At 36.3% G+C, this 20,884-nt stretch overlaps 1 protein-coding gene and 1 pseudogene across 1 annotated transcript in view; both read right to left on the bottom strand.

Moving 5' to 3' along the window:
• CORIN (corin, serine peptidase) overlaps positions 1 to 20,884 on the bottom strand; it is a 249,374-nt gene that overhangs the window by 181,664 nt on the left and 46,826 nt on the right. The window lies entirely within an intron of this gene.
• On the bottom strand, positions 13,463 to 13,575 carry LOC114903295 (annotated as a pseudogene).

Below are 20,884 nucleotides of genomic sequence, written 5' to 3'. Positions count from 1 at the left end.
TAATGTGCTCATACAATAAAATATATTCTGTAAGTCAGAATGATTATAGATATACAGTAAGGCACATACATACATAGCAGCATTATTTATAATTGCCAAGATATGGAAGCAACCTAAGTGTCCATCAACAGATGAATGAATAAAGATGTGGTGTATATATATATACACCACGTCTGTATTGTATAATACGGGGAATATAACCAATATTTTATAGTAATTATAAATGGAGTGTAACCTTTAAAAATTGTATAAAAATAAGTTTTTTAAAAAGCAAGAAAAAAGTGTGTGTGTGTGTGTGTGTGTGTGTGTGTGTGTGTGTGTGTGTGTGGTCATGAAATCAAGCTGCCAATACTCATAAAGGGATAGCATATGTGTGCTGGGAAAATGTGTGGAAAAATACACTCTCACACCTAGCCAATGGGCAATCACTATTCTGGATCACAGCTGGGCAGGGCAATATGTATCAAAAAATATTTTAAACATGCATAGCCTTTGACACTGTAATATTTCTAAAAATGTATAAGGAATTAATCATGGTTGTGCACATGGATTTATCTACAGGGATCTTCATCTGTGCACAGTTTATACTTTTTAAAAGACAGCAATCACCTAAACATTCAACAAAGGGAACTGGTTTAAAATATTATGGAACAAACAACAGAATGCTCAGCTACATGAAGGATGCTTTAGAAGACTATTAATCACCTAGAATGAGGCTTATAATAAATAAAAATTGCAAATCACAAAACAATTTGTATACCATGATCCTGTTTTTAAAAATACACGATTATTCAAGGATTTCCAATCCTGCCCATGTTTAGGGTCAGCTCAGAGACTCTGGCCTCATTTTATTCCAAGCTGGCTCTCCCGAGCATTACCACCTCCATGGCCTTTCCTTCTCCTTCATGCCATAAATTTGCATGGTTGGCCAAAAACTTAAGGGCACGACAGTTTTTTGGACCTCGTCAAACTCATAATACAAAATGGGAAATAAAAGAATCAGAGAAGAAGAAAAATCCAGATTAAAATCTGTATATAGAACACAGATAGACATAAACATGAATTCAGCTTTGCATGAGGGCCGAGGTGGGGAGTTTCAGGCAAGTTTCACAAGTATGACACTCAAATCTTTTAGGAGGGAAGTTAAAATGCATTTCAGTTTGGGGAGCATTAGAGGCTGCAAGAAGGTATAGAGTGGACTTCAAAATGACACAGTTATATGTATTGTGCTATAAGCAGAAAAGCTTGCTTAGAGGAGCTAAGAGTAAATTTATCTCCAACAAAAATATGAAATCATTCATGAAGAATTCAGTATCAAGAAAACATTTATTACAAATCAAGCTTGTGCCAGGCACCACAACAGGTACTCAGATCTCCTAGTTCAGAATTATCTCATTTTCACAACCCAGTAAAGTGATATCATATCTATATTACACATGAGGAAATTCAATATCAGAAACCCTAAGACATCTGCCCAGGAGTGCACAGCTATTATGTGGAAATTCCAGATCTTCAAACCTATGCTTTCTGAGAAATTTCCATTTGGAGCCACCTTAAGCTAATGCAAAGGGGGTTATGATGTTAAAAACAGTTCTTTAAGAAGTTAATTCCTAATGGCCCATGAAAGGAAGAGGCTAAAAAGCATATAGTGATATATCACATAGTCTGTATTTAAATTCATAGATAATATACCATGTATTCTGATCACATTATCATTCATTTTACATTGCATTATTTTCTTTAGGGGTCATCAGCTTTGGGGTTTATACACTTGATTATAAACCATATTTGGTGAGATGACCAAAAGGCTCATTTACCCCACCGAGGCAAAGAAAACACAACACCGAGAGAGCATTTGAAAAATACATGATAATGAGGAAAATCATATTTTGGTTGGCTATACTATGTTCATGGCAGTGTGAGTTGCACAAAAGAGATTTCCTAATAGCAAATTCCCTTGGGAAAAGAGAAAATGATAAAATAATAGTCTGAAACCTTAAAATATGTCTCAAAATAATTGGTATGGACAAAAATAATAATGTCTTATATTTATAAAATAGTTTTCTAAAGTTTTCCAAACCACTCTTATTAGGAGTATAATCTCTCATTATAAATGAAGAAACTAAGGCTCTCATAGGTATGTAGGTAGATAGAAAGGTGATGGATGGATGGACGGGATGGGTAGACAAATAGGTAGCCAGGGAGACAGACAAAAAGTGATTTGCAGGGACTTCCCTGGTGGCACAGTGGTTAAGAATCCACCTGCCAATGCAGGGGACACGGGTTCAATCCCTGGTCCAGGAGGATACCACATGCCGCAGATCAACTAAGCCCGTGCACGACAACTACTGAGCCTGTGCTCTAGAGCCCGAGAGCCACAACTATTGAGCCCACACACTGCAACTACTGAAGACTGTGTGCCTAGAGCACGTGCTCTGCAACAAGAGAAGCCACCACAATAAGCCCGCGCACCACAGTGAAGAGTAGCTGTGGTGTACCCGCTCGCAGCCACTAGAGAAAGCCTGTGCAGCCAAAGATTAATTAATTATTTTTCTTAAAAAGTGATTTGCAGACGGACACCCAGTCAGTAATAGAAGCAGGACTGATACATGTGTCCTCCACCTCTTAGGACAACATTCTTCCCACTATACCACAGCTGTCGGTAGCAGAGCAAATGCCAAAGGAATTCAAAAGAGCAAGAATTCAATGTAGAGTGAACGATCAGGGAAGATTTAATGAAGAGGAAGAACTTGATTTGCTGGTTGAAAGATATCTAAGGTCTGGACTGGCAGAACGGTTAAAAACTGAGAGAGAAGCATTGACATATATACACTACCAAACGTAAAATAGACAGCTAGTGGGAAGCAGCCGCATAGCACAGGGAGATCAGGTTGGTGCTTTGTGTCCACCTAGAGGGATGGGGTAGGGAGGGTGGGAGGGAGACGCAAGAGGGAGGGGATATAGGGACATATGTATATATATAGCTGATTCACTTTGTTATACAGCAGAAACTAACAACATTGTAAAGCAATTATACTCCAATAAAGATGTTAAAAAAAAAAACAAAAACAGGGTACTTAACGAGTGGTAGAGAAAAATTACTACAAAGACAGAATCACAATTGCATGTAACACAGAATGACCAAAAAACTTGAATCTGGGCAGAAAGGTTCAATAAACTTAGCTGAGAATTTGCTAACAGCCAACAAATATAAAAGGGAATTACTCTTTAAGACTCTTGATTTCAGGCCTTTTATATTCAAGTAACTGTGTAAATTTCCTATCATTGTTACTGTCTCAACCTATGTGTCAAATATTCTTTTTTCCCAGAATGTTCCATTGTCTTTGAAACATGTAACTCTAGTTTTGTATTCGTGCACATTCTCACGAGGGGCAAATGAGTTTTCATAAGTCAGCTACATGCTGGGCACCAGGCAGAGTCATTTCTCTGAGGGGAAAGGGAAGGGCACTTTTGGAAATGGACTCATTTGTTGCTGCTCCCTCTAATTTGGTTTTCATAGGGTAAAGAAAAGGGTGGAATGTTTGTTTTTCTTCCCTGAGAATTTACTACTGGGTCTAATAGAAATTAGAAGTCAGGGTTGCTACATAAAAATGTATAAAAAATACAATAGATGTAATTAACCATAGCGTTCCTATAGACATCATAATGTGTCTTTTAAATAATAGTTACTTTAAATTGGGGAACTTGGGGAGGAGAAGTTAGAAACAGATCTGAAGAGCAAAATTGCTTCCTGATTCAATGGATTTCTGATGAAGCAGAAATATTTATTCTAATTAGCTCTTAAATTCTAAAACAGCACTACTAATAAGGCACGATTTAATAACAAATTTTCAGAGTATGCACTGATTACAAGATAGGTCCCAATTTCAGAAAAAAAATTAAATATGAAAAATAAAATGTTGCTTGCATTTGAGAAGATGAGTTTTTGATTTTTTGTTTTGTTTTCTTAATCTGACTCAGTAGTTTCTAGATCAAACTGGGGCTTTCTCTACTCATATCACATTGCTAATACTTCTAGATGCAGTAATTAGGAAGGAAAGATGGGTCTGTTTTAAGAGCTTTCCTTATGTTCATTTGGAAATTATGATAAATTCTGTGTTGTCTACTTCTGGAATTAGGTAATGTGGAGTTAGAAATTAGTTTCTTATATGCTTTTTTTTTAATGTAAAATTAACTTAAGAAACTTCTGACTTACACAGAATTTATTTCAACAATGGGTTCTTTTAAAAATCCATTAAAATCAAATAAAAATCATTTTTAAATAAAAGCAAAATAGTATCTAAACCATAATGATTATAACAGATAATAGTGTTATTAGACAGGAAAAATCTTCTTAAATTAAAAATCATGAAATATCAACTTTCTAAAGTACTTTGCTATCTATTGTCTAATAACCTAACAGGAAAACTTGGTAACCTTTCTGACTTCCTATGTATGATTTCATACTTAATTGAAGGACTACTGGTAAAGATTCCACTATAACAGGAGGTAATATTTTAACAGAGCATGGTTGGTTTGCCCTAACTTAGCTAAACTGACTTATTTTAACTCATGAATTTGCTTCACAGGATTTCCTTGTGGAGGCCTCTACATTTGTCTTACTTCCACATCCTGAGAATTCGATGGGGTTGTAAAGGAGAGTTCTCTGTACACAGCCCTTTTCAGTGGCTTGGGAAGAAAGTCATAGCAGGGTTGGCCCTCTTCACACGTTTTCCTTTTCATTTCTGCCATCCGGTCTGTCAAATTTTGTTGTTGTTTTCCCAGATGATATCTTTCATTCCCACCTCTACAGTTTAAATCCCAGCCTTTTATGGTTATATCTCCCACTTTTATCTGAATATTTTTGTCCTCAATGTTTACTGTAAAACTGTAACACTCCTGGCATTGCTCTTGGCCCTTCCACATACATTGGCTCATTTGCCCTCCTCACAAGTTACTCAGTTTCACAGCTGAGGAAACAAGGTTAAGTAATTTCCCACAAGATGCACACAGCTAAACCTAAATATCCATCAACAGAGGCATGGATAAAGAGGATGTAGTATAGATACAATGGAAAATTACTCAGCCATAAAAAAAGAATGAAATAATGCCATTTGCAGCAACATGGATGGACCTAGAGATTATCATGATAAGTGACGTAAGCCAGACAGAGGAAAATAAATATATGATATCACTTACATGTGGAATCTAAAAAAAATTGATACAAATGAACTTATTTACAAAACAGAAATAGACTCACAGACACAGGAAAAAAAAGACTTATGGTTATGAAAGGGGAAAAGGTGGGGAGGGACAAATTAGGAATTTGGGATTAACATATATACACTATTATATATAAAACAGATAAACAATAAGGACCTACTGTATGGCACAGGGAACTATATTCAATATCTTGTAATAATCTGTAATGGAAAAGAATCTGAAAATATATATATATAAAACACACACACATATATAACTGAATCACTTTGTTGTACATCTGAAACTAACACAACATTGTAAATCAACTATACTTCAATAAAAAAAATTTTTAAGTTAAAAAAGTTAAAGATTCACACAGCTAATAATGTCAAAGCTGAAATTCAACTCAAGTCATCCTAACCCAAATCCAAGTCTCTTTCCATCAACAGCTGTGTCCATAATCCAAACATTATAGTTGAAGACATCGTCTCCCCTGAATTTTTCTTTTTTTTTGTTAAAGTTATTGTGACACAGTACTGCTCATTTTATTTTTACTTATTTATTTTTAAATTTATTTATTTATTTTGGCTGTGTTGGGTCTTCACTGCTGTGCGTGGGCTTTCTCTAGTTGCAGCGAGCGGGGGCTACTCTTCGTTGCGGTGCACGGGCTTCTCACTGCAGTGGCTTCTCTTGTTGAGGAGTACGGGCTCTAGGCACACGGGCTTCAGCAGTTGTGGCACACGGGCTCACTAGTTGTAGTTCATGGGCTCTAGAGCGCAGGCTCAGTAGTTGTGGCACACGGGCTCACTAGTTGCGGTTCATAGGCTCTAGAGCGCAGGCTCAGTAGTTGTGGCTCATGGGCTTAGTTGCTCCGCGGCATGTGGGATCTTCCTGGATCAGGGCTCGAACCCGTGTCTCCTGCATTGGCAGGCTGATTCTTAACTACTGTGCCACCAGGGAAGCCCCTCCCCTGAATTTCTACAACCCTCAGTGGGGCCCCATGAGATCCATGGAGGCAGGTGGGGTCTTTTTTACTACTCATTCAACAAATACTTATTGCGCTCCTACTCTGTGTCAGGCACTGCTCTAGGTGCAGAGCAAATGACATGATGCGAAACAAAGTCCCTGCCCTTATGGAGCTTAGAGTCTAGTCAGGGGAGACAAAAAACAAACACAAATAAATATTGTCTGGCATTGATATACATAGTCATAGTCCTATTGCTCAGCAAGAAACAAAGAAGCAGATGTGCCTATTTAAGGAGAGACTAATATCACAATAAATCTATTCTTCCTAGGACAGGACAAAGGACTATTAGTTTTGAAAGTGAACTCCTTCCTTAAGAAATGTACCAGGGCTTCCCTGGTGGCGCAGTGGTTGAGAGTCCGCCTGCCAATGCCCTGGTCCAGGAGGATCCCACATGCCGCGGAGCGGCTGGGCCTGTGAGCCATGGCTGCTGAGCCTGCGCGTCCAGAGCCTGTGCTCCGCAGCGGGAGAGGCCACAGCGGTGAGAGGCCCGCGTACCGCAAAAAAAAAAAAAAAGAAAAGAAAGAAATGTACCAGAATCAAATATTCAAGCAGCACAAATATGTATTATAAAATTCAGATGCCAGTCTTTTGATTTCCAATAATTCATATTCATGCGCAAGCATTTTGCTTGCTGCATCCTGTCTTCATTGTTCCTATTATAATATTTAAGTTGTCATCATGTCATATTTACTACAGATTCACAGCCATCAAATAAGAACATCAAAGGGAAGCAAGTGCCTTCCCTCCACTAGATTAATCATAGCAGCTCAGCTGCCCTGCAGGGGTAAGAAGCCACAGCAAAGGCCTGCTTCAGAGAACCCGCCTTCTCGGGGGACAGCAAAAGTTCCCATAAGCATCCCATTCAAAGTACTTCTGGGCCTCACTATAACATGATCCTAATTTGTTTTCATTATAACAATAGGACTGCCTGTTAAGATCTTGTTTATTTATGTGTTTATTCTCAGTATCCTTCCACATCCAAGTAGACACTTTGTCTTGTGACTAGAAACCACTGGATACCAAAGAGTATACACCCAATAGTTATTCACTGAATGAATGAGATTAAATGGAACAATGTCTTCACTACAAGATTTCTTATTGAACAAGATGGAATTAGACATGAAAAAAGCCAGTATATATGAGACCCTAGGGCACTAATGTTGATGGCTAATATTGCTACAAATGTTTTTAACAATCTGTTCCCTAGAACTCACCACAGCATAGGGAACCATCCCATACTGTTCCCTCCACCAGATTGATTCCTATCTTGGACTCCACTCTGGACTATAGTGCAGTAGTTGAAAGTAAAAGAGCAGGAATTACCCTTCGATCCTGTAAAAGGCAAGTGTCCCATTATCCTTAGGCATACTCAATTCTTCTAGCATGAGACCTCACCATAGTAGAGAAAAAAAAGGAAGTTGTGCTTACAAGCTGTAAAGGCTGGAGAAAGATGAATAGATGAGCACCTTTATGCCAGAGCTGCAAAGAGCTCTGAGGAAAGTGTGGGTAAAAATGATGGCTATAGCTGCCAAGACTAGGCTCAAACACTGTAAGCTATCAGAGTTAAGTAAAAGCCAGCTACTCCAAGACTGAGACACAGAAGCCAAAATCTACCTTGAGCCTCGGTCCCACCCACCAGGCTGTGTGACCTTGGGGAAATTACTTAACGTCTTAAAACCTCCTAATCTGTAAAGTAGCAATAATGATGTGAATGAGAGGTTGTGAGGATCAAATTTGTCAACAGAGATAAAAAGCTTATCAAAGCCCTCATACTGCTGATGTTCAACTGATATTTCAACAGCATTGGTGTCTCCAGCAAGAAAAAATATACGATTCAGAGAGAGGATAGGATGAGATAAGCTTACTTTGCAGTAAAAGCCTAAATAAACCATTAGTATCTATTCAAGTTCTCTCTTAATAAAAAACACATCTTAAATTTCATTTCCACTTATGGTTTTATAGTAAAATAAAACAATTTAAACCTAAGGAAATAGATGAAAAAAATCCTTGAGTACTTTCTAGGCTGAATGTTTGCTAAGTATTTTATATAGAGCATTTTATCTAACCCTCCCACAAGCCTATGAAAAAGCTGGGTTTTTTCCACATTTTACGGATATTGAGACAGATTCAATGAGGGTGAGAAAGTATTCAAGGTTACATAGATGTTAAGTTGTAGAGTTGAAATTAAAATCAAGTCATGCTGATCCCATAATCTGTTCCTGTCTACTGTATCATTCTGTCAAGATACCATTAATTTTAAACATCGTAAACTTACTTCATTCATTGTAAAATATTTAGATGAATCTCTTTGAATTCAAGCAATAGAGCTGCTTCTCCATGATTAGTAAGCACTAAACCTTCTCAAAGAAAACACTGAATCTGCTATTAAAAACAGGTTACCCGTCCTCACTGAGGGACGAATTGGATTGGGAATGCTTAGTGTCTATTCCTGGCTGTATTATGAAGTCCACCCAGGTCAGGACGACATCAGCAGAGTGAAATAATGAAGGTCATTCTCTAGTCTAGATGACTCACACGGAAAGTAACATTTTGCGAGAAGGATTTCTGGGACAAACCAATTAAAAAGGATATCGCGTACGTTGGAAGATCCGCAAGGAGGTTACAGTAGGATAAGAAGGTACAGAAAGTTACAGACAGGACCTCTCTATGAAGATCCTGGCTTTTTAACTAACTCTAAACATCTGTGAATCAGAACATATTAACTATTTTGTTTGTCATAAGAGAAAATCAGAGACAAAAGGCACACTTTCTTAATGAGTCATCTGTGACATTTGTAAAAAGTCTTTATAGACATAATCAAGGCATAGGTAAGCCATTGTCTTGCTAACTTACACTCACACAAAAAAGTTGAGTACCAAGGATAACGCTGTGTAAATTATCAGACTTAAGTAAGAACTAGCTACTCTTGCCAGGAGAAACATGAGGTTTAGGGTTTAATGTTCTCTACACAATTACATTTATTCCAGACCTAACATTTTTAATGCAACCTCAAGCCTCTTGGTGAAGTCTTTTGCCAATCTTCAAGCTTTCAGAGTCGATATATATATATATATATATATATGTGTGTGTGTGTGTGTGTGTGTATATATATATATATATATATATATATGTATCTCATTCTCTCCTGTCATTCATACACACATCCATACTACCTGATTCTAAGATGTTTAGATGGTAGCTAAATGCTCATGACTTGATGGAACTCATTCATTCAACAAATTCAATGCTTTGACACAGTGAGAGGCCTATATTTTATTGTAAATTGATTCTTCACATTCCATAGAACTAAGTAAGATGTAACATTTCAGCTGTCACATCTCCATCTACCAGTCATTTTTCATTAATTTTAAAAGAACTAGATTGTGTCCCCATATAATTATCTATCTTACGATTATGAATGATTGAACAATAAAAATAATTCAAATTTATATGGTGCTTTCAAGTTTGTAAAACACCTTTCCCATACTCAGTATGATGGTTCCACAGTCTGATTCAAATTCTCCTTTATTTGTCTCTATTTATGTGGCCTTTGACAAGTTACTGAAATTCTCTGTTTATTAGTTTCCTCATCTGTAAAATGAAGATAAAAATATCTGTGTTATGGGGTTAGTGTCAGGGTTAAATGGTATTTACAAATGCCTATCATTAGCACATATGATAAACTATAAAAGTGTTTGCTATTATTATTATCTCATTTGTGATTCACAGAAACTGTGAACTAGATGGGAGAGAGATTTGTATCTATGTTATGTAAGTAGGAAAACTGAGACAGAGACATTAAGCTTTCATTCTGCGCTCTTCCTATATATATAGGATCAAAATTCAAGGTTTCATCAATTGGTTTGGCTTACTTGTAAAATAAAATAATGCTGGGTATTATTTTTTAAAACACTCATTGCTTAAAAACATTAGTTATTCATTGAGAAAATATTTAAGTCTCTATTAAATAAAGGCACTGGGCTTGGTGCTGTGAAATTAAAAAATAAGAATTGAAATTAGACCACATTTTATTTATTTAGCCAAATTGTACTTTAATACAATTTATTTTATTTTATTTATTTAGCCAAATTGTACTTTAATACATATGAAAATTATTTGTTTTTTAATACCAAGAATGGTACAAATAAATTCTATAATGATGAGGGTATAAGAAGTTACTTAGTGGCACATCATGTTCATTGATGTCAGAGTTTATTGTAAAAATCATTACCTCACTTGTGGGTAGTTTTAAACTTCACTGTTCAAAAACAGCGCCAGGGAATTCCCTCAAAAGGAAATGTTTACAATAAATTTCTAGCACTATCTTTTGGAATGCATATGACATATTATTTCTTTTTAATAAATATACCTTTTATCTTATGACAGGCAATGTAATATTAGAAAGCAAAACATGAGTAACCACTCAACAAAAAAGAGGGAGGGAGGAGTGGAATGGTTCTTATTAGTTATATCCTCAGCATTACCTCCCCATCCTTAACTAAATAGCAGCCATGAAGTTTGGGAGGCCTTTCCCTACCCCCAGCTCCAGGTGTGGGTCCTGACTGGCCAATGACAATCAGGTCGTGGCATTGCCTGGCACTGTGCTTAGTTCAAGGGCAGATAGGAGAATGAAGTTGGCCCCATCACAGTAAAAGCCCAGGAGTAGAACAGGCTGCATAATTTAAGCATACCCCGGATAAAATGAAAATGAGGGGTCCCTTGGTCAAAAATTATTTTTATATTACTTTATTTATTTATATCATTCATAATATTTATATTATTGCTAATAATTTCAACAAGGTGACAGCATAACATTAAACAGAGTACGGAGTCCGTCTATGCTCAGGGCTCTGTGCAATGGCACAGGTCGGCATGCTTAGGAAGCCGGCTGATCATCAGAGAAGAGCCCTCCCTCCAGGAACCTCTACAGCTCTCCACATAGAGACATTTGAGCAGCAGGCCCAGGATCTCTCTATAACTTCTGGTAAGAATTAAAGGTGATCAGTTTACGAGTGTTGGGGCCTCTGATTCTGAGGACTTCTGTTTTTGTATATTACTTGAACATGTCAGAGGCAGAGATAACCAAACACACAAGCAACCCTGGCTTTGTCCACACATTCAAGCATTGCATAAAAGCAGTGCCTCTTCCTGGGAAACCAGATGTGTCTGTACACTGCATTTCAACTCCAACTTGCAGAGTCACACATTTCTCCAGGGAAACTGCCCACACTCGCGACATGTGGTGAGGGGCCCATGCTCTGCCCTTCTAAGTAGCCGCTTCTCTCCCAAGGTTAGCAAGGACGGAAATCATGGTCTAGTGCCAGTGTTCCAACTACTGTGCTGAAGTATTTGCTGCCTTATACCTGCTTCTAAATTATAGTGTACAGAGCAAGGCTAATCCATCACAAGTCGGTCATTTTGAGTCCTTGATACATAAAGAGTTTCTCAAAAAAAAACATTAATGACTATATTATATCTTCACTGTGGATCGATTAGGGGAATTTGGTCAGATTAAAGCTGAAGACATTTGTTGGGCATTAAAGATTTTCTTCTTTATCAAGAAGATATTAACAAGAAATTTTGGACTAGTTTCTTCCGAAGTGTTACCAACTATAGTAGATAATATCAATACATTTGTCAGATGATAAAAAATAGGACTGTGTGTGAAACCTGGCCTTGAAAAATATAAATTGTGAAACATCTCCACTCCCTGCCTTTTTCATGTTAGGATGGAAATGAAAATAACTGGAATAGAGGGCTCTGGGATAATTAAGCCAAAAAAGAGAAACATGGGAAGTTTAAACATGGAAATGAATGTACAGAGTTGGAATAGCAAAGAAGCAGAGTCAAAATGAGTAAGGCTTTCTCAGATTCAAATGGGGCAGATATAATGTGAACCTAGAGAGGTGGAGATCTGAAAGGTGAAATGGAAGGCAAGAAATACCTGACACAAGCGGGCAATGTTGAATCAATTCTGTTTCTGGAGACACTAATTTTTTCCTATAATTGAGAAATTTTTTAAATGAATTTTAATAATAATGAATTAAATATTTAATATAGGGTTTAACATATTGGTCTATAAAGACTTTGCTTTCTCTAGGTGATTTTCCTAAAACCATGAAGTACAGTATTTTAATTACAAACTAGTTAATATCAAAATTCCTTTGTGCAAACAATACAGAGAGCAGCCCAACTCTCAATTATGGGAGCAAGTTTAAACTCTACTACAAATGGCACTAGAAAAAAAACACCTTATAAAAGATCCTGAGAAAACTGATAATATGTTGATAAGGTGAAAGAGGGCACATGTGCATTCACTGTACTAGTCTCTCTACTTTTGTGTGTGATTAAAAATTTCTGTGTAAAATGATTTTTTTAAAGAAAAGGTTCTGAAATATTGTTAAGTAAGTAATCTGAAAGCCCACCCATTATAAACCTCCACAAATTTTTGGTAAAATAAAACAAATGTTTTTACGTAAACAGCTGAACTCTCCATAAAGAAAAGGAAATCTCAAGATTGCAGAAATGCAACAGTGAACTGAAAATAAGAGCAGTGAGTATGTGAGATGACATCACAGGAATGAAGAGCACATGGGTGAACATTTCATGAGCAGATATTGTAATGGCCCTGTCTTGGAGGAAGTCATCAGTCTCAACAAAGAGATGAGGCTTTGAATCCATAGGAAGTACAAATAGGAACCGAGGCCCCCCCCCACACACACACAAAAAGCAGGAACTCAACTAGCTCAGCCATATGATGAGGGAGCTTGTCTGACTCTGCCTAGACTCTGATTTGACAAAAATCTTTCTTTGGGCACTTCTTACTACAGCTCTGGCGCTCCCATGGGTTTGAATTTACAACTACAAATGTGATCCAAGAATCCCCCAAGCCAAAAGTTAACATAAAAATTGGCCCTGGGACAGTGATACCTTGGGGTGACCGGTCAAACCAAACACAAAATTGTCCTAAGTGACATGCCCTGAATCCAAAAGAGTTTATAATCTAAAGTCATAAAATAAACAGAAAACAATTCACTAGGGGAAGGAATAATAATAATCATTAGTCACAACCAGCAGCAATAATTGAAGTCTGAGAACTTCAGACAATTGAACAATCTGACAGAGGCTATAAAAATAAGTATGAATAAAATAACTAAAGACAAAAAGGTAGTAATTAAAACCTTTTGAAAAAAATGACACACTATAAATAAAGAACTAGAAGATTCAAAAAGAAACCAAATAGAACCTCTAAAAATGAAAAATATGTATGAACATTATAATTTAATTAGCAATAATCATGCCTTGGATAAACCTCATTGGCTATGATACTGCCACTGCACAAAGCTGAACATTATAATTTAAAACTCAGTGAATAGATTAAAATAGAATATTAGATACTGCTGAAGAGAGAACTAGAGAATTAAAAAATAAATCTGAGAAAATACACCAGAATTCAGCACAGAGATTTATAGAGGATGGATGAGAATGTCCAACATAAGAGTAATTAGAGATCCAGAAAGAGAGAATAGAAAATCAGGAGTGAGGATATATTCATAAGATTAATAGCTGAGAACTCTCCCAAACTGAAGAAAGATCTGAATCCTCAGATTCAAGAAGCACACCTTCTAAACAAGATATATAAAAAGATATCTACAATAATAAATGCTGGAGAGAGTGTGGAGAAAGGGGAACCCTCCTATACTGTTGGTGAGAATGTAAATTGGTACAGCCACTATGGAGAACAGTATGGATGTTCCTTTAAAAACTAAAAATAGAGTTGCCGTATGATCCAGCAATCCCACTCCTGGGCATATATCCAGAGAAAACTCTAATTCAAAAAGGTACATGCACCCCAATGTTCATAGCAGCACCATTTACAATAGCCAAGACATGGACACAACCTAAGTGTTTATCAAAAGATGAAAGGTACAAGAAGATGTGGTATACATATATACAATGGACTATTACTCAGCCACTGAAAAGGATGAAATAATGCCATTTGCAGCAACATAGATGGACCTAGAGATTATCATATTAAGTGACGTAAGTCAGACAGAGAAATCCAAACATCATATATCACTTCTATGTAGAATCTTTAAAAACTGATATAAATGAACTTATTTACAAAACAGAAATAGACTCACAGACATAGAAAACTTATGGCTACCAAAGGGGATAGCAGGGGTGGGAGGGAAAGAGATAAATTAAGAGTTTGAGATTAACATATACACACTACTATATATAAAACAGTTAAACAACAAGGACTACTGTATAGCACAGGGAACTATATTTAATATCTTATAATAACCTATAATGGAAAAGAATGTGAAAAAGAGTAAATATCATATGTATGTATATATATATATATATAGAGAGAGAGAGAGAGAGAGAGAGAGAGAGAACTGAATCACTCTTCTGTACACCTGAAACTAACATGTTATAAATTAACTATACTTCAATTAAAAAAACCGAAATCTACAATATATCCCTTACATGAAACCAGAAAGGCAAGAAATAATAATTTTTAAAGCATCCAAAGACAAAATCCAAGTTGTCTACAAGGAAACAAAAATTAAATTTGCATTAAAATTTCTGATAGCATCATGAGTACAGAAAAATGTGAAATAAATTCTTTAAGTGGATGAGTGAAAAAAGATTGTCAGTCTAGAATCCTGTACCTAGTTAAACAATAGTATTGAGGGTGAAATAAGGATAATTTTAGACAAATAAAAACTGGAATAGCCTCCACTGAAAGAACTTCCAAGGAGTATATTTAATTAAGGAGAGAATTTAACCCAGAAGGAAGAAGCAGGATGCAAGAAATTATGGTGATTATTATATTATGTATACTTGAAATCTTTCGTAATATTTGAAAAGAGTGTAACAGCCTTCTTTGTTTAAACACTTCATTAAATTGCCTCAAAATTTTGGATGTTGAGAACCACTGGCTACAGTATCTATTTATTCTTATAGAAACCAGAAACCTAGGGCTTACTGCCTCACTTCCTCAAAAACATAGAGAAAAATAAGAGTATCCTCCAAATTTTGAAATTTGAAAAAAGAAAGAAAGAAAGAAAGAAACCCTACATCTTGGATGCACAAAGGAAATAAGAGAGAAAATGATATAATTTAAGTTAAATTGTATTACTGAATTATTCTGATTTCAGAATTTTAAACTATATATTTGTCGCCTACATATCCTATGTAAACTGTAATTAAGATTTTATATTATTATAAGATATGCAAAACTGCCTATGTAATTTAGTTGTGAAATGAGGTAAGCAGAAGTGGAAATTTATGTTAAAACAATTATAATGGTGATATCATTATTCAGTCTGTACATAGTACTGTTTAGAATCTTTAATAGCTATTTATATTATTACAAGGCCATAGGTGCTTGTGAAAGGTGAAAGATGTGGGAAATACACAGTAGTGCAAAGAAGAATATACAAAGTTACCTATAGTACTATGACTCAGAAATAACCACTGTAAACATTTGGATATATATCATTACTGAAGTCAAACGACCTAAACACAACTTCCAGCTTCCTTACTCACTGCCTTTACAGATGATATTTAAACTCTCTCAACATTAATTTCTTTACTGTACCATGGGGGTATTAACAGTATCTACTTAATGAGGTGTTCATGTAAGGTATATAGTACAATACTTGGCACACAATAAATTTGACTTATTTCACTAGGCTTTTTTTCTTTCATACTATATATCATATATACTTAACATAACATGAATATATTTAACATTACAATGCACTGTACATATTCAACGTACATATTATTTAGTAGCCTGCTTATTCACTCACTAATAGGTCTTGAATATTTCTACATATCAGTATGTATTCTTCCACAACATCATTTTTAATGGTTGTACATTTTTCCAACATATGATGGATTAAGAGGAAGAGGGGGAAGAAGAACAAAAGACTGATTAAAAACCCATAGGGAAGAGTGGCATGGGCTTATAAATACTACCAAATGTAAAATAGATAGCTAGTGGGAAGCAGCCGCATAGCACAGGGAGATCAGCTCAGTGCTTTGTGACCACCTAGAGGGGTGGGATAGGGAGGGTGGGAGGGAGACGCAAGAGGGAGGAGATATGGGGATATATGTATAGCTGATTCACTTTGTTATAAAGCAGAAACTAACACACCATTGTACAGCAATGATACTCCAATAAAGATGTTTTAAAAAAAGAAACAACCCATAGGAAAGAAATCATAACCCAGAAACAAAAAACACAAACCTTTAAAAATTTTATATATTATAAGAAAGCAACAAGAAAACGACTTTAACCAAACAAGAACTCAAAGACAAAAGAAAAAAACATTGGAATAAAAGAAAATGAGGCTATAACACTAAAAATATTAACAGTAAAAATATTTAGAAATAATAAAAATTAAAGAAACTTAGGATAATCATTATGAGCACAATTAAGAAGATATATGTATAAGGAAGACAGTAAGTTAACAAAAAAGTGTTCCTCTGAATCCAAGAACCCAAAAGTGGAAGAGAAAAATCTTGAAAGATGCTATAAATTTGTTTTCCTGAAATGAAGGAATAACTGAGTCTGCATATGAAAAGGGCAACCATATTTCATTATGACCTCAGAATGACAGACATCAAGATATAAACTATTTAAGTTAATAAGTTTAATAGAATTCTTCAAGAACTGGGCATCAAATGTGTTCCCTGCTCATGGGTTGTCACTTCTTCCAGGCTTTTTTGGTGAACAGAGACAAACTGGTATGTATTTTTAAAGGAGGAAAAAATACTGAGTTTATACCGATATTACCAATTCAAAATTAAGATTATAGGGTTTTAATTTATTTGTTTTTATATTTGTATCTTTTTTCTCTTATGTTGAAAATGTTGGTTCCTGAAAAGATGAATATAAATACTTATTTGCTTTCTCCTATAATGTGCAAACAATAGCTTCAAAATAACAACCCCAATATAATAATAAGTCTACTTAATGGAAGCTTGAAATTGATTAAAGATTTAAATGGAAGACCTGAAACCATAAAACCCCTAGAAGAAAACATAGGAAAAAAGCTCCTTGACACTGGTCTCAGCAAAGATTTTTTGAATAAGATGCCAAAAGTATAGGCAACAACAGCTAAACAAACAAGTGGAACTATATCAAACTAAAAAGCTTGAAAAGACAACTTATGGAATAGGAGAACATATCTGCAAATCATGTATCTGATAAAGCGTTAATAGTCAAAATATATAAGGAACTCACACAACTCAGCAGCAAAAAACCCTAAATAATCCAATTTTAAAATAGGCAGAGGATTTGAATAAACATTTTTCCAGAGAAGATATAAAAATGGACGACAGTATATTAAGGGCCAGGGCTTCAACATATGAATATTGGAGGGATACAAACATTCAATTGATAATATTCTAACCCTGGCCCCCAAAATTCATTGTCCTTCTCACATGTAAAATATATTCACTCCATCCCAACAGCTCAGAAAGTCTTAAATCATTTCAGCATCAAAGTCTAAAGTCCAAAGTCTCATCTAAATGTCATCTAAACCGTACATGGCTGAGACTCAAGGTATGGTTCATCCTGAGGCAAAATTCCCCTTCAGCTGTGAACCTGTGAAACAAGACAAATTATGTGATTCTAAAACAAAATGGGGGACAGGCATAGGAGAGACATTCCCATTCCAAAAGGGAGAAATAGGAAAGAAGGAAGGGGTGACGGGGCCCTACTTGAACACTGATGGTGCTAGATGTGTCCCCACATATTACCTGCCTTACTGCCTCTCGTGATTGGCTGGAAAATGACCACTTGGCCAACCCCCAAACTCTAGAATAAGCAAAGACTCTTGATTTAAGGTTTTCATTTCTCTCCCAAGGCAACCCTCCCATATTATTTTTTCTATTTTTTGTTGACTTTCAAGGACACATAATATGGTAACATAGTTACTGTGGCTTAATAGCCATCAGATCATCATAAATCAGTCTCCTGAAATGTATATCCTAAAGGCCTTTGTCCAGTGCACATCTGTAAACACAGAACCACAGCAGAAAGAAACTCTCTGCCTTTGATTACTTAATAAACAATGGAAGAATTGGAAAGTAATTTCAAGGAGGGAATTGTAGAATTCCAGAACTCCCACTTCCTGAGGTGATAAAATTCTCATTAGTACCTATAAAAGCATGGTGGCCCTTCCCATCAAATTGAAAACAAAAGGCTCTGCTCAACTTATCTAAGACAATTATATTATGAATAAGTTTTTAAATCTAAGAATTAAACTATAATCTGATTAAAAATGGAAACTCTAAGACAGACCTTTAAAATAAAACTTTTATACCTGTAAATAAAACTTGATGATGTTTAGAAAAATGATGTATCTATTATAGACTAGAAATAGTATGAATTAGCAATCTTGTCTTTTAAAGAATTAAGAATTGAAATGAATCATGTTTCCTTCGGGCTCTGAACCTCTCTTACAGAATTTCTCAAGTTATAAATAATACATTCAGGTCTCAAGGCAGTTACTAGACAACTGACTACTTGAGGACAGGCCTTCTAACTGACCCACATTATAGTCTACAGAGCCAAACCCCAGAGCTTGGCACCCAATAAGTAGCTGCTTAGGAGCGAGTGGTGCTTCTTAGAATATTAACCTAGCCTCTCAGAAACTGAGATGTCTCACAAAACCTGGAAGGGTACATATATGTCAGAGTGAGTTTACACCAATTAATATAATCATAAACAAGTACTGTGAATCTAATCAATTCAAACACCACATGTAGGTATCAGGTTAATGATGCAGAGCAGCAAAAAAGAAGAATAAAATAAGTTAACACTAAGAGACAAGGAATAGTTTGCATCAAATGTGAACTGTTGCAAAACTTTTGGCTTGGAAAAGTCATTACCATACTCATTCCAACTACAAGTAAGTGAAAAGGCATATTCTTCAAAGACACAAGTAACAGCAAACAGTTTCCCGCTGATGGGTTTCTTGCTCTCAGCACAAAATTGTACAAAGACCAAAAGCCTGCGATAGCAAATTGAAAGATTCAGGCAAAAGAATATATACAGTGCCGGTTTTCTTTCAGAACCACAGAGTAAAGTAAATTACACATTTAAAAAAAACTTTTATGTGAGAATCTGGCTTTTAAAAGATCATTTTAGGAGCTTCCCTGGTGGGGCAGTGGTTAAGAATCCACCTGCCAATGCAGGGGACAGGGTTCGAGCCCTGGTCCAGGAAGATCCCACATGCCGCGGAGCAGCTAAGCCCATGCGCCATAACTACTGAGCCTGCGCTCTAGGGCCCATGAGCCACAACTACTGAAGCCCGCACGCCTAGAGCCCATGCTCCGCAACAAGAGAGGCCACCAAATGAGGAGCCTGCGCACTGCAACGAAGAGTGGCCCCTGCTCACCACAACTAGAGAAAAGCCTGCGCACAGCAACAAAGACCCAATGCAGCCAAAAATAAAAATAAAATAATTTGTTTTAAAAAAGATCATTTTTGTCCTTGAATTTGATCAGGGCTGTTTCTGCAATGCTGTTATCTGCTACCTTATTTTTTTCTTTTTTTTTTCTGTACATGGATCAAGTGTATGGGGCTGTTCTTCCTCAAGAGGAATCTGTGATAATGAATCTGGAGAAGAAAATTTTGAGCCAAAAGCCTTTTTGATGTGACAATTTAACTCTGACTCTTGTTTGCTATAATAATGTATTATAGGCACATTACCTTTGGGGGAAGATGTCACCTGGGGGGTACTGCGGGATTCATTTTGGAGAAGGGGTCTGGAAGTCTTGCCCAAAAATCTTTGCAATGGGAGGAATGGGACTGAAGCTAAAGGAGAGCAAACCAGGTACTGCTCCATTATCCCTTTCAAAAGCCTAGCTCTGCAAATGATTGAGTTTGCTCTTTCTGGGAGGAACCCAATACATCCCAGGGACAGAGTCATCTACAGATGCAATGAAGAAGAAGAAGAAGAAAAGGAGAGTGGGGAGAGAAAAAGAGAGACTCCATACCTACATTCAAATTTCCTTTCTCCCTCTCCCAAGAATTATGCAGATCTTTATTAGAATGCTACCATGCCAACCAGATAAACAGGCAACAATTATTTAAATGCTTCACTTGTTCTTGCTTAGATATTGATATTAGCCAGAGCCCACGTCTGAATCTCATAACTGTTCTTTAAGCCGAAAGAATATGATTTAGCATATAGAGAGGGCAACCAACTATACTTGAACCTTGGAGTCTAACACTGGTGGCCAGCAGAGCACATAAGGGGTGGTGTCCAGGGCCATGACTACAGTAAATTTTGGAGTAGCAAATTCCTAATGAAGTAGTTTAGGCAGTCCTCAGACTCTCCCAGTTACCAAAAAGAAAACAAAACAAAAAAAAACCCACCCGTTTCCTCTAAAGCATGTGTCCTTAATTATAATCCACAGACCTCCATGGACTTATACATAAAATTTTTGCTGTCAATCCCACTCCTGGGCATATATCCAGAAAAGATGAATGCTCTAATTCAAAAAGATATACGCACCCCAATGTTCATAGCAGCATTATCTACAATAGCCAAGATATGGAAGCAACCTAAGTGTCCATTTACAGATGAGTGAATAAAGAAGATGCGGTGTATATATATGTGTGTA

This window comes from Monodon monoceros, unplaced genomic scaffold (genome assembly GCF_005190385.1).
Source record: "Monodon monoceros isolate NGI ecotype Baffin Bay Population unplaced genomic scaffold, NGI_Narwhal_1 Super_Scaffold_20, whole genome shotgun sequence".
Lineage (NCBI taxonomy): Eukaryota > Metazoa > Chordata > Mammalia > Artiodactyla > Monodontidae > Monodon > Monodon monoceros.
The sequence above is the reverse complement of the archived record's forward strand: the minus strand, read 5'-3'. Positions and strand labels throughout refer to the sequence as shown.